At 34.0% G+C, this 14,739-nt stretch overlaps 1 pseudogene across 1 annotated transcript; it reads right to left on the reverse strand.

Moving 5' to 3' along the window:
- Nucleotides 1-7,888: 7,888 nt before the first annotated feature.
- Nucleotides 7,889-12,938, reverse strand: LOC143554328 (DNA repair protein recA homolog 1, chloroplastic-like; annotated as a pseudogene). The gene is made up of 13 exons (XR_013138992.1): nt 12,666-12,938; nt 11,819-11,910; nt 11,557-11,632; nt 10,676-10,737; nt 10,473-10,602; nt 10,262-10,347; nt 9,194-9,319; nt 8,964-9,068; nt 8,750-8,806; nt 8,559-8,621; nt 8,404-8,480; nt 8,256-8,326; nt 7,889-8,093 (listed from the first exon to the last, which is right to left on the reverse strand). The product of XR_013138992.1 is annotated as a DNA repair protein recA homolog 1, chloroplastic-like (transcript).
- Nucleotides 12,939-14,739: the final 1,801 nt, after the last annotated feature.

Genomic DNA, 14,739 nt, shown 5'->3' on the forward strand with positions numbered 1-14,739 from the left:
AAAACTTAACAGGTAAAACTGAACTTGAGTATCCATTGAGCAATCCAATGTTTTTTGGTGGTTAACCGGCTATTATGTAACACCTCACAGACAAACAGTACGTGGGACACCCACATTACAAAATGTGGTGGATCCAAAATATTTCTTGGAGGACAATCAGGAGGCTTAACCAAAAATTTATGGATGGCGATCGGGAATACATCATATCAATAACATTAAGTTCTTTTTTTTAATTGGTAGGCTGTAGGCACAACCCTTCTTATCCTCCATGTAGGTACACCCCTGATTACAAGGGTTTGTCTGTGGCCCTTTATGGTGAAACTTCGTTAGCGGCTATGAATGAATGAACTCAAAGACTAAGTTTGTGAATTATAACCCTTTAAATTTTTTGTAATTTGTTTTCATGATTCCAAAAAATCTTATAACTTCTCTTCTATATTTCTATAGATTTATTAAACTTTTATAAAATAAATTTATTAATATATAACAATAAAACTTAAGCTACATTAAGTGTGTAAATTTATAATTTATTCTATCTGAGTTGAACATACAAAGATAAAAATGGAGAATCATAGTGAGCATAAACTTAAAACACAATTTTATTATATGATGATAAATTGAGTGAAAGATGAATCACGCATTATGAGTGAATTAAGACTTCGCATATCCCTTCTCGGCTTCATGGGGAGTAGAGTCCCCAAGGGACAACCTCGTCAAACAACTGACATGGCTCCATACACTGGAGACGGTATAGAAAGCGGTTTTTTAGTTTGGATTTTTTTGTCTTTTTTTCTCGAAATGATTTCCCTAGTGGAGTGGTGAGATTTTCATCTCTCCGTCCCCGGACCCCTCTCTCTCTTTTTAAGGTCGACCCCTTTAAGTTATTCTCACTATAAAATGTCCGGAACCTTCTCTCCATTTTCTCCACTATCTACCTCAGCAAACAAGGATGTCTCTCAAGAGCTTCCCGCTATCCCTCTCCCTTCTCCACCTCTTGTTAATTCAATTAGTTTTATTAAAATTGTCTAAGTCAGCGTAATTTTTACAAGGGTTGAGGATTACTAAGTGCAATATTTATCTAGGTTAAAATGTATTTACTTATAATGATCAACTTTTATCAGGCCCGGCCCTAGGGTAGTGCGAGCCGGACAACCGGTTTAGGCACATAAATTTTGAGGGCCGGAATTTTTTTATGCATATCCCCGGTTTTTTTTAGGAAGTGATAGAAGTTTTCCGGCAAAGGTGTTTTGTGAAGGCATGGTAACGAAGAAGATGTTTTGAGAGAGAGAATATTATTTTATTAATTGAAAGTGGATGGTCTCTATTTATTTCTGACATCGGAACTCAATAAGCACTTTACACATACATTTTTTCCTTTTTGTTTTCTTTTTATCTAACTTAATTGAAGGGGTAATTTAATTTTAGTTTTTATTTAATACTAAATGATTTGATATAACTAATGGTTTTGTTCTTTTAGTTTTATCAGATTATTATATCTTCTATATCAAAATTTTTAATTTTATACTAGCTATAAATTTATTCGACTTGTCTATTTCTAACTAATAATTAAGAAGCATGTTTATTTCTTTGGAAATTTTTCTCTAAAAGAATATTTTTTAAGAAAAACCTTAAACAATAGTTGAGTTATACGGAATATTTTATCTTTTAAATACCAATGAAACCGAAACTCAAAGAAGCTAAAAAGGTTTATTTTTTAAAAAATTATTGGTGATCCTGTTTTACAATATTGATTAATAATTATTTGTCTATTGTCTGAACCGTTTAAGCCATACGCAACAAAAAAAATTATATTATTAGGTCTAAAACATTTTTTTATCTGTAATCCGTTTAACCTATACGGGCCTTTTTTATTTTGGCTCGGCCAAGGTATTTAAATCCTCGGGGCAGGCCCTGACTTTTATAGAACCAATATTTTCTTAATATTAACACCGGCTAACTCTAGTAGGTAATTTCTTAGTATATATTACAAAGTTCGTTATTAATGTTCGTGTTCGAGAATATATTAGATGTGTATACGGGTGTGCATTTTGTGTCTTATAAACATATTAAATTAGCTTAATTATAAATCTGAGTTACATAATGTTCCATAGACCATAATATTTATTCTAACTTGCTATTAAACTTTTTAATTTTTTTAACAATTCAGATAAACCTAATATTAATGTATTAAAATACTTTCTATCGTTTTGACTTTTGAGGATCATTTTATTTCGACCTTACCTTGCTATGATATTTCGCGACTTCATTAATTACATTACAAAATAATAATATGGGACCGAATCAACATAACTCTCCTCGTACAAATGTCAAACGTAGAAACAAGCTTGGTTGAGGTGTAACGATATAGTTATACTCAGTCTCTTCGGTTTGGTTGAAACTTGTGGCGTTGGCTTTGTGCCGAGGACACACGTACGTACACAATGGGCCCCACGTTACATTCCCACTTGCAATTCAAATTCTATTCAAAAGTCAATTATGTTTGTCTGGTCAACATGCATGCATGTGAACACAATTTGTTTACTCTTTTTGTTGTGTTCACTCTTGTCCATCGCTTTATATATAATTATTCTTATTATTATTACAGTAGAATTTTTATAAATTAATAATATTGAAACTGTGATATTTTATTAATTTAACGAGATAATGTTATATCGATAAATTAATAAATTACTTTAAAGAGCATAGATGACTGAGTTACTTTTCGAAGAATATGTTTATTGGCTAGATGTTCAAATGCACGGTCGAAAAGTTCTCTTGATAGTGGATAATTGTCTAGCTCATTCAATTAACATTCAAGGGTTGCAAAACATCGAGTTTTTTTCTACCGTCAAACATGACTTCAAAAATTCAACCATGTGATGTTGGGATAATTAGAGCATTTAAAATTTTCTACCGTAAAAGGTTTTATTGTAAGATTTTGGAAGGTTATGAGTTGGACATTTCTTCCACGTTAAAGATTAATGTTTTAAATGCCATAAGAATACAATGCCTCAACTCTTAAGTGCAATAGGGATATTTAAAGATGAACTAAATATGGATTTGAAGTTTACAAAAAAACAAGTGACTATAGATTTATATTTTACTAGACAATTCTAGAATTTTGGAATATTTTGGTAATTATTAATTTATAGTTTCTCTGAGGCCAATATATTTACATCGGGATTTCATAAAAAATATTCCATCTGTCCCATTATAAGTGTCTACATTTCCTTTTTTAGTTGTCCTATTACAAGTGTTCACTTTTAAAATTTATTAGTCAATTTCCAAGTTTACCCTTAAACACACACAACTAACATTAATAAACAATATTGATGGACCCACTTTTCAAGGGCACTAATGTCATTTGTAAGAAAATAAAAAGTAATCATTCAATCCACCTTAAACTTTGTGTTTTTCAAACTTTGACACTTATAATGGGACAGAGTGAGTATTATTTTATCAATTGAGGTCTAAGTTTGTACTAATCTTAAGTTGGGACCGGATAATTATTAATTTTATCGAGGTTATTAATTTGTCAACTATTAAATTAATTATAGAGGTTATATTGTATTCCATAAATCATAATTTTCAATAGAAGGTAACTAAATTATATATAAACAAGTATATATTCAATGTATAAAATGTCCAAAAGTTTATTAAGCGACTAAGCACATTATGCATTTGAGTACGCTTGAGTGATTATCGAAGATTCGACTCGATTCTTTTATTTAAAAACTATATACTGTATATACATGTGTGTGTATATGAATTGAGATTGGTAATCAACTCAGAATGTTGGAATTCAACATGAAGCTTTGTTTGAATAATAAGTTGTAATATTTGTTTTTCAGTCGATATTTAAATTTGAGTATATATTATAGTTATAAAGGTGGGTTATACGAAACAAGAATATTGGCGTTTAAAAATATACTCCGTCTCTTCTTCCTTTAACTAAACAGTGCACTCGTGATCTTCATGTTTAAAATATACGGGTGGCCACATATGACCCTTAATATTTTATAAGGCCGAGGGGTGCGGAGCGCTAGGAGGGGCGCGAGAAGGCGTTCGATAGCGCCCCGGGGCGCGAGAGCCACACCACCGGGGCGCGAGTGGGGCGCGAGAGGGGCGCGAGAGCGGAAAACGAGGCAGGCGCAAGGGAGGTAGCGCTCGTTATGGGCTGTGGGAAAAGGAAAGAGCCGTTGGGAGGCTTAAATAATTAATAAAAAATATTTTTTTTTTTAATAAAATCATCTATATATATCACAATACATATCAAACACCAACCATTCTCACATATCAAACTCCAACCATTCTCACATACTACAACCAAAACCAATATCACATACCACACACAAAACCCAAAATCACCCTATCTTCGAAACCTTTAAAAATAATGTCGTCGTACTCGTCTGATTCCGACTCCTCAGAAGAGGATGATTTGCTTCTTCAAGTAGGGGGAGTTTTGACCGCAGCCGTGGTCAATCTCTTGCAAAATCAAGCCCATCAACCCCGACTCCCGAGGGTTAGAGCACCACCTCGTGATCGTGATCGATCGGGTGCTAACGAAACTTTGATGAGGCATTATTTTAGCCCTCAACCGGTATACGCGGAGTCGGATTTTCGAACTCGTTTTCGAATGAGCAGGCAATTGTTCACGCGTATAGCGAGTGATTTAGAGGCACGGTATCCCTTTTTTCAACAAAGGGAGGATGCTAGGGGTCTTCCCGGTTTTACACCTCTTCAAAAATGCACGGCTGCTATCCGTCAATTAGCGTACGGCATCTCGTCGGACGCTTTGGATGAGTATTTACAGATGTCGAAAAGGGTTGCACGTGAATCCCTTCATTTTTTCTGCCAAGGTAAAAAACATTAATTTTACTTTTTACTAAATATTTATTACATTTTCTAATATATATTGTACGTAGGAGTCATATCGACTTACGCTCGGAGATATCTGCGTAAACCTACAACGTATGACATCCAACGCATATATGAGGTGCACGCAGAAAAACATGGTTTTCCTGGGATGCTAGGTAGCATCGATTGTACGCATGTTGGATGGGCTATGTGTCCAACGGCCTGGCGAGGTCAGTTCCACCGTGGTGATCATGAAGGGCCGACCCTCATACTTGAGGCGGCGGTGTCACAGGATCTTTGGTTCTGGCATGCTTTTTTTGGTGTTGCTGGGTCAAATAACGACCTTAATGTTATCGATCAGTCACATTTGATCAACGACCTTATCGACGGGGTTGAACCACCTCAATCTTTTGTTGCAAATGGAGAACTCTTCAAGTACGGGTACTATCTGGTCGATGGTATTTACAACGAATGGGCTGTGTTAGTTCAAGCTTTTACAGATCCAATCGCCGACAAACGGAAGTATTTTACGAAGAAGCAAGAGTCTGCTAGAAAAGATATCGAAAGAGCTTTTGGAGCTATAAAAAAACAATATTATGTTCTGGCGAACCCGATACGTTATTGGACTCGGGAGAGGATAATGGACGTCGTCTACACGTGTCTTATCCTACACAACATGACGTTAGAAGACGAGGGCAAAGCTATATGCCAAAACTACCAAGGTGACATTCCGCCACAACCGTCCACAATCAGTGATCAACAAAAACTTCATAACATAGCAAATATCAAGAGCCGTGAGATACACGGGGAGCTTCGACATGAGTTGGTTGAACATTTGTGGGCGAGGAGACCAGATGATCTTGTATTAGATTAGTGTTATTATTAAATATTATTGTTTGTTTAATTTTTAGTATGTTTTTTTTATTATGAATTTTCAAAAAAATGTGTGTTTTTTTAAATAATTTATTGTTTTTTTAATAATACGTTTTTTTAATACATTTATAAAAAAATAAAAAAATAAACCGCTCGCGCCCCCTCTCGCGCCCCTCCACACCATGCCCCGGGGCGCTATCACCACTACCAACACCCATCTTATCAAGCTTCTCTCTCTGCCACACGTCACAATATTATTGGATGGCGCCCCCACTCGCGCCCCCTCTCGCGCCCCCCCACACCCCTCAGCCTAAGCTAATTATTAATTTGAAAGTTTGTACATAGCATCTAATTAGCTAGTGACAGTTGACATAATTATTTGCTATCATTAATACTGTTATTATTAAAATATAAAAAGACAAAAGCTTTTGGGTGTCTAGAACAGATGATGCCGAAGAGGAGGTGATCATGTCATTGAGTTGAAATGAATAAGCCCAAACGTTATTTATATATATTTGTTTGAGTTATATACATTAGTTACAAGTCGGAATCACTTAAATTAATTAAATCATGTAACGTGAATATGACTCCTTAATATTTAAGAGACGTTGTTTTTGTCATTCAGCCATTAATCCTGAAACTTAAATAAGTTATGGTTGGTTAGGTTGACATGTATGGTATAAACTAAACACGCCACATTTATAAACAAGTTAGACATATTGCCTCAAAGCAAGATTTGTTTATTATATCAGTTATATGCTAGAAAAACTAGTTGAAAAAATATGTTTAATTACTAAGTATGGACGTAAATAATTACATATGAGATGAAATCTATGGTGTATTGTTTAGTTAGCCTTTGAGTTTTCCGTTTATTTAAAGAACACCGTTGAGGTTTCTCTAAGTCATTCGAAACTTCAAGCTTTTGATTTTAATCATCGAGTTATTGAAGGAGAGTTCAAATTTAATTGGTTACATCTTTTATATGTATTTAATGTGTTATTGTAGCTTGTTTACGATAAACGATATCATATTAGTTTCCATAACTAAAGAACAAGAAAAACATATTCTTTTTTTCCTGCTTAGACTACCAATTATCATTTTCGTGTAGGGTTCATATGGTGTTAGAATTGTGGTATTGATTGTGATCTTGCTAAGTTCAACAGATAGTCTTGCAAACAATTCTATATCCCTGGCTTTTCTTCATGCATGTGTATCCTACTTATGAATAAACCATTCATACATTTAGAATATTAGATAACTAACATGTGTGAAACTTAAGCAGATTCAAAGAACCTTGACAAATAACAAAATCCAACTAGACCATTTAAAAAGACTTAACATTCTGGGCCCATATGGTAGATCCATGTCTTTGAAATGTTACACGCTTTTTCTAAAAGGTGAAATAAAACTTGAAAAAAAATCCGGAACCGGTTATATTATACCCGAGTTTTTACTACCCGAAGGCTGTACCCGACCATACCCGTAGGATACGGATAGGGTATACATTTCAGTACCAAAACCGGACCCGATTCGTACCCGGTAATACCCAAAAACAAGAACCAGTTCCATACCAAGAACCGGGTTTTTCCAATATCCAAGATTGGGTATTTCAAATAAATACCCGATCTATATTCGAAATTACCTGAAAAATACCACAATACCCCAAAAAAGTGCAGCCCCTAAAAGAAACCCAATCTATACCCGGGAAGAACCCGAATATATGGTGTTTTCAATACACGGACCTGAACTCGACCAAAGTATTGTCAATACCTGATTATACCCGAACCTGATTCCATACCCGGAACCGGGTATTAGAAATACCCAATTTACGCACCTCTACTTTTTATCTCATGCCTTTAAACCAAGTATTTTGATAGGGTGTAGTGGCCGCCACTTCCTGCCACCTCACCCAACTATAATAACCAAACACCATTACATCATCACAAAAATAGAGAGCCCTCTTCAAGGTTAGCCCCAAGTAAGTTAATGGTACAAAGTTTGATCAAACTTGATTGGTTGGCAAAGAATAAACAAATTTACACTTGTTTTTTGAATTTGGTTAGTTAATGTCTTATCGCCTGCTTTGCATTAACATTAACCCAAAGTAAGATGTTACTTTTTTTTACTTAAAATTGACTCAGATAAGACATGACATAAACCAAAATATAAAACCCCTTAACGAAAGAATACAACAAATTCGGTTTATAATCCCGAAATCAAAAGTCGAATATTAGAATAATCCTTCTACATATTTTTCATTGCAATTCTTCAACTAGTTCATCCTCTTCTTGAAATGGTGTTGAGTGCCGTGCATAAGAAGTAATTGCATGCCCACTTCCATCCATCATTGCTGACCTTACAAGCTACATTTGAAAAAAAAATGCAATGAATAATAAAACATGTTTTCTTGTTACAAAAACTTGTCTTATTTATAAACTTAACTATTAACTACATATATCAAATCATGAGTTCTAAATATATAACAAAAAATTAATTATGTTGTCATATATATATAATATATATACCTTTTCTATTTCATCACAAAGGGGAAGGTTTTCTCTCAAATACTGCAGTGCTGTCTCTTCCTTGCCCCAACCTTAATCATAATCATAAATAAATAATAAATTAATAATAATAATACCACCAAAGAAAGTTAAATATTAAATTTCAAACCTTTGATCTTTATAGCTATACCATGAGCCCTTCTTCAAAACAATGTCCATCATTTCAGCACAATCCAATATACATCCCTACATATTTATAGCTAAACCAAGCTATAATATAGATATATATTAAATATAAAAACAGAAAATGGTAGGAAAACAAACCAATTTGCTTGCACCCTCTCCAAATATAATTTCGAATTCGGCTTGCTTGTATGGTCTAGAAACCTATATAATATTACAAAGTTCCAGAAAAATAAAAATTAATACATTTGTTTTTACAAAAAAAAAAAAAAAAAAAAAAAAACTTCCTTTTTGCAGGATTTAAAAAATTTATAAAAATAAAAGTTATGCACCTTACTCTTTTGAACTCTCACTCGAACCTTAAGTCCAATGTCCTCGTCACCCTTGACCTGTCACGCAACCAATAAATATCCATCTCATAAAAATTAATTTTAAACCAAACTATACATGTGTGTGTATGTGTATATATGTATACATAATGAGTGTGTGTGTGTGTGTATGCATATGAGAGAGAGAGATTAAAGTTTTGGAATTTCATGTGCTTACAGACTTAATCTTCCCAATAGGACGTATTTCAAGACGAACAGATGCGAAAAACTTTAAAGCAATACCTCCGCTTGTAACTTCCTGATTTCCATAATATACTCCTATCTGATTTCAACACAAAAAACAAATACATTTGCAAAGAACGTGCCATAATAATATTTAAACAATTAGCATACAAAATACCGGCGTTTATTGTTTCAATAAATACTAAAAATAATAAAAGTAGAAACCTTGTATCTAATTTGGTTGAGAAAAATAAAAGTACATCCTGCCTTAGACGCATTTCCCGACATCTTACGCAACGCTTGACTCATAAGTCGCGCTTGCAAACCCATTTGCTGCATTCCAATTTCTCCCTGTATAACAAATTAAATTAGGCGTGTAAATGAACCAAACGAACACGAACATGTCAGTGTCTGTTTGTTTAACTTAAGCCAAACAATCGAACATAAATAATTAAACGAACTGTTTTTCTTGTGCGTGCCCCATGTTCGTACGTTAAGAAGATGAATAACTGAGCAAAAATCAATTAAAGTAAATGTGAACAACAATGTCTTTAGCCTAAAAAGTTATTATACTAAACTGAATTGTAACAGGTCTGAAAATGTTTAAATGAATATATCAACCGGCGTAAACAACACAAACACACGTTCACGAACATAAACAGCGAACAAGACATGTGGTTCATGTTCGTTTGTTTAACTAAAACTCTAAAAGAACAAGACTTTTTGTTTGTGTTCGTTCGTTTATTAAATAAGTGCAACATAAACGAACTTCTTGCCAAACGGTTCACCAGATGTATAGTTCGCTTACAGACCTAAACTAAATAATGATAAAAACTTAGAAAATCTGTTTATAAGATAATAGAACTGCGAAAGAGATATGGCAATTTCGACCTAGATAATAGATTAACTTACTCAATATCGTATCTCAAATGAGTTGTACACAAAAAAATAATTATTTTAAAAATATAGTTTGGTAATCATATTTAATACATAAATTAGAGTTAATTACATGAATATTTTTTGGTAAAGTATAGGTTTGAGTACTAACTTTGAAAAGATGCACATTTAGGGTCCGTGGTTTTAATTTTGTAATAGATTTGTGTATTAGCCCTAACTTCTGTTAGGTCTAGATAAAATGACCAAAATACCCTTGAATATTACAAACCACAACCCCCAAACATGCAACTTTTCAAAATTTTCAAAATACCCTTGAATATTAAAACGACGAAAACACCCTTGTCCCATTACAACCCCCCCCCCCCCCCTCCCCTTTTTCAATTTCACATAACTTACTTCAATTTCAGCGCGTGGTGTAAGAGCGGAAACCGAGTCAATGCAAATAAGATCAACCGCACCAGATCTACACGTACGGTCTGCAACTGAATTAAAAAAAATAATATTTATATTAATACATCTCACAATCTTGATATAAGTAAAAAATATATATATAAAACATGATTTTGTTATGAAGCAATTACAGAAGAGAAAAAATAATAATTAGTACTCTCAAGTGCCATTTCTCCATTATCCGGTTGGCAAATGATCAAATTTTCCACATCAACTCCTAATGCTTTGGAATATGATGGATCGAATGCATGCTCTGCATCAATAAGCATTGCATTGCCTCCCAACTTCTGCATGATTGGTTATAAAAATAATTTAATATCTAATTGCAATAAAGAACAATTTAAGATAGTCAAAGTCAACCTGCACTTCTGCAATGGCGTGCAGTGCTAAGGTGTCTTTCCACTACTTTCGGGTCCATAAATCTGTAACAAAAAAACATTTAAGATTGTCAGATCCTTAAGATAAATAATGCCTTAAAACACAAAATTTGATCTTAACATTTAAGATCAAACTTGGCTCGTTTAACTTACGAGAGCTCTAGCTCAGCTTGTTTCGAGTTTTATTTCTAGAGCTCAAAACGAGCTTTATTTCTAGAACTTGAGCTCGGAATAGTTTCTTTATTTATTAATTTTTATATTAACATTTGTAGTTATAATTTGTATGTATAACATAACAAGGATTATTTAGTTATCTTTATGATAATCTTATATATAATAACAATTATTATGTAACTATATATTTGATATATTAAAAACAAATGATGTAAACAAAAAGGCTTGTCTAAGTTCGCGAGCCTACTTGAGTTTGATAAGTGAACATCAGGCCTGTTTATTCAACAAGCTTACTTTTCAGCTCGAGCTCGGCTCAATTCAAGCTTTTAGCAAGCCGATCTCAAGCGGCTTGGCTCGTTACAGCCCGTTGCATGAATCTGAAACACTTTTGGTCCATTTTTTTTTTTTATAATTTGTGTCTTATTTGTGATCGTTGGAAAACCAACTAGAAAATCTACATTCTTTGAATAAAGCAATTTAGTAGGTTGTATGTATTCATATACACTGATATTCAAGTTTCAACCCTTTTGACCCGTTTTGTATTAGACTAAACTTTTTAACATTTGCCTCCTTAGAGAATATAACATCACCAGAATCAACTATTTCCCAAATATATGTGCTAAAAATGCCACCTGTAAATATCATGAATTATTAAATAAAAAGTGCATAAGCAGAAACGAAAGTTAATACCTCTACAATTCTTCCTTTAGGCAGGCCGCCACCTATTGCAAGATCTAAAGACAAGCATCCACTTGGAAACGTTTCTCTGCAACAAGAAAAATTGGTTCATAAAGTTATAAAATAAGTGTAACTAGAGTGTAAAGTGTTCTTATTTTGTTTTAAAAGATTTTAAACTTCTTAAAAGCACAAGAACTTTGCTATCTCTGATTCTAGTCATTTTAAAAAAAATGGAACCATATGTTTGTGAAATTATAATAAAAATGGAACTTACACAAGAGCGCCACCAAGACTTCCAAGCCTTGTCACACTTCCTTTACCAAATGAGTTGTTAATATCATTCATTGCAGCTTCCAATGCTTTTTGCTGTAATGGCAACACGATAATTTTGTAACTAAAATCAGAAGAGTAAAGCACAGTAGAGTTTTAACGAGGAACAGGTCTTGTAAGAGTAAGACACGACGTGCTTTAGTTGCTTATTAGTCATTAATTTCCAACCTGAACTCATATTATCTAGCTTTTGAACGCAACATAGAAAATATGTCTAACCCTTCCTGCTATCCAATTATCCATAATATGCCAAATAAAGCCAGATTATACGATAAACGTGTTGTTACCTAAGGCCAACTTTGAGCACACCTAAATTAGGTTATGCTACCATATAAACAAAAATTTAGCTAAAACATGTTGATTTTTTTTCAAGAATATCATTCCCTCCACTTAAAAAATTGTTTTTCAGAAATTCACATCGACATCGGTAGAGGATATTTAGTTATAACTTTTTTGGTGAAAATAATTCCAACTGATTTAGAGCCAACACACTCAGATTTCAAGAAGCATTTAAAAACTAAGCCACCATCACTAACTTCAATCAAATGATCCTGAACTAAACTTACAATAAAGACTTTCACCAAAATTCTCATGGCATTTAATAAAAGCTACATGAACTTACTCTATATTTCATTAAAACATCCATAACCACAAACTAATTACATTTTTTCAAGCCCTTCAAACCCCAAAATTTGCAAAAAAAATCACAACTTTGAATATTACAATTTAACCAACACATAAATGCACAGCAAAATTAAACATAAGGAAAAGGGTTAAAAGATAATAAATACCCGGTCAAGAAAAATGTTATCAGGGTCAGGTGAAAAAGACCCATTAACCTTAGCAGCATCAAGATGTGAAACAACCCTTGTTTTTTTGGCGGTAAAAAGAGAAACCGAGCGAGTAAAATTAAGATTAAGGGTTTTCAAGTGAAAGTTAGAAACTTTTGACTGTTGGCAGTGATGTAGTTGGTAATTGGGTGTTGAACAAAAAGCCATATCCATGGTGTAAGTGTTTCTTTCAGGACATGAGTATGATGACTTCAGGCATGGCGAAAACTGAAGAAAGAAAGAAGAAAGAAAGGTTTATGTGCATAATGTTTTAATTAAAATGATAACTAAGGTTTAATTTTCTTGGGTTGTATTGAATTTTATCTTACTTCTTATGAATTTTGAAAGTATAAAATGCAACATGCATGTTTACAGATAGTGTATCGATATTAATGATGAACATTTGGTACTAAGCACCGGTAGAGTATTATGTATCCTACCAAACTAGTGTCGTACTATAACACACCATAAAAATAAAGGATCAAAAGAAAGAAAATTTCATCCCACATTGGTGGAGGAAAGAAAAGGTGAGAATTCCACCATGATATAAATAGGATTGTAAGTCCTTGTCCCACATCGCTAAATTACAAAACTAGTGAGCTCTTTATAAGAAAGAAAACTCATATGTTAATGTTCTTATAAGACATATCACACCTAGTGGTCCTAGCGGAGGGTGACCCGACCGCGCACGGGCGAAGTGCGATGGTGCACTTTGCACTTCGCACGCTCGCATCGCCGTGAGGGTTTAGATTAGCCTCATCGCGTAGCGTGATGATATGTAACCTTATCCAGAAACTATGTGGCGTAGCGATACGCGATGAACCATCCAAGTAATCCATCGCGTATCGCGACGTGGTAGCTACGCGGACGAGACACGTAACCTGCCACGTGGTGTGCCACCTAGTAGGTCTAGGGCTGACTGTTGAGAACAGGACGTTCATTCTTTGCACCAAAAGCTTTGTTCTCTCTGAATTCTCACACACATACATATTAAGAGTATAATACCCGAGTCGTAACGATATCCTATCCGATCGAAAGAAATATACACAAATCCGAAAGCTCTGCCTATTAAGGTAAGACATTGTGCCATCGTGTAAAGTTCTACTCTCGTGATTATCGTTATGATTATTGGTTTTATACAAATCTAGATATACTACATTGTGTTTATCCTAGGTGCTTAATACCAAGAGGCGTTTTCTTTGATTGTAAACTTGCAAGGTGAGACATTCAAGCTTTTGTACCACTCACATTTGCGTGAGCCAACTGTTTTTCCGACACTGTCATGATGATTTCAAAACCTATAAAACTCATGGCAGATGGTCTAAATGTTTTTAAAATATATTTTTAAAGTATTTTAAATACATTACAGTAATTAAGTCTCTGTAGACTTACGGGATAGTTACTATTGTGGGGTTTTATATACAAGGTTTGCCTACTGGGATATTACACGTTACTTATTGGACAAGTGTTAGCCAATAAGTAATATGACCACAGTCATAGATACGGTCGAGTGACAAGTACCTTTCGGTAATCTGTAAGCAGACAGATGTAAAAACATCTTAATGCTGTAAATGTAAAATGTGTCATTTACAAATGAATGTACTCACCAGTATTTCTTGCTGATCAAATATTTTAAACATGTTTCAGGTGACTTGTTAGAGATAAAGGAATGATGTCTGCGAGCTTCTAGCTTAAATAAGTGGCTTGTCACCAGAACAAATAAACGTGTTTTGTAAATTAGGGTTTAACCCTATAAAATTATGTTTGTATCAAAAGGGATTAAATTCCCGGTTTATCATAATAATAATTATGGTGTTTTTATAACTCTGATCATTTTTCCTAACTACGGTTCTGATGAAATATTCCGCTGCAAAATAATTTAATAAACACCGATACCACCACTCAATGTTCACGGCTTCCCTCCCAGGGTATAGGGGTCGGAGGCTGTGACACGTACTGATAGATTTGACATGGTATATGGAATAATGGTACACATACCATATAGAGATGGACATAGGGATGAGAAAATTGTATC

Source organism: Bidens hawaiensis, unplaced genomic scaffold (genome assembly GCF_021521415.1).
Source record: "Bidens hawaiensis isolate Kalapana, Puna unplaced genomic scaffold, B.hawaiensis_p1.1 tig00017589_1, whole genome shotgun sequence".
NCBI lineage: Eukaryota > Viridiplantae > Streptophyta > Magnoliopsida > Asterales > Asteraceae > Bidens > Bidens hawaiensis.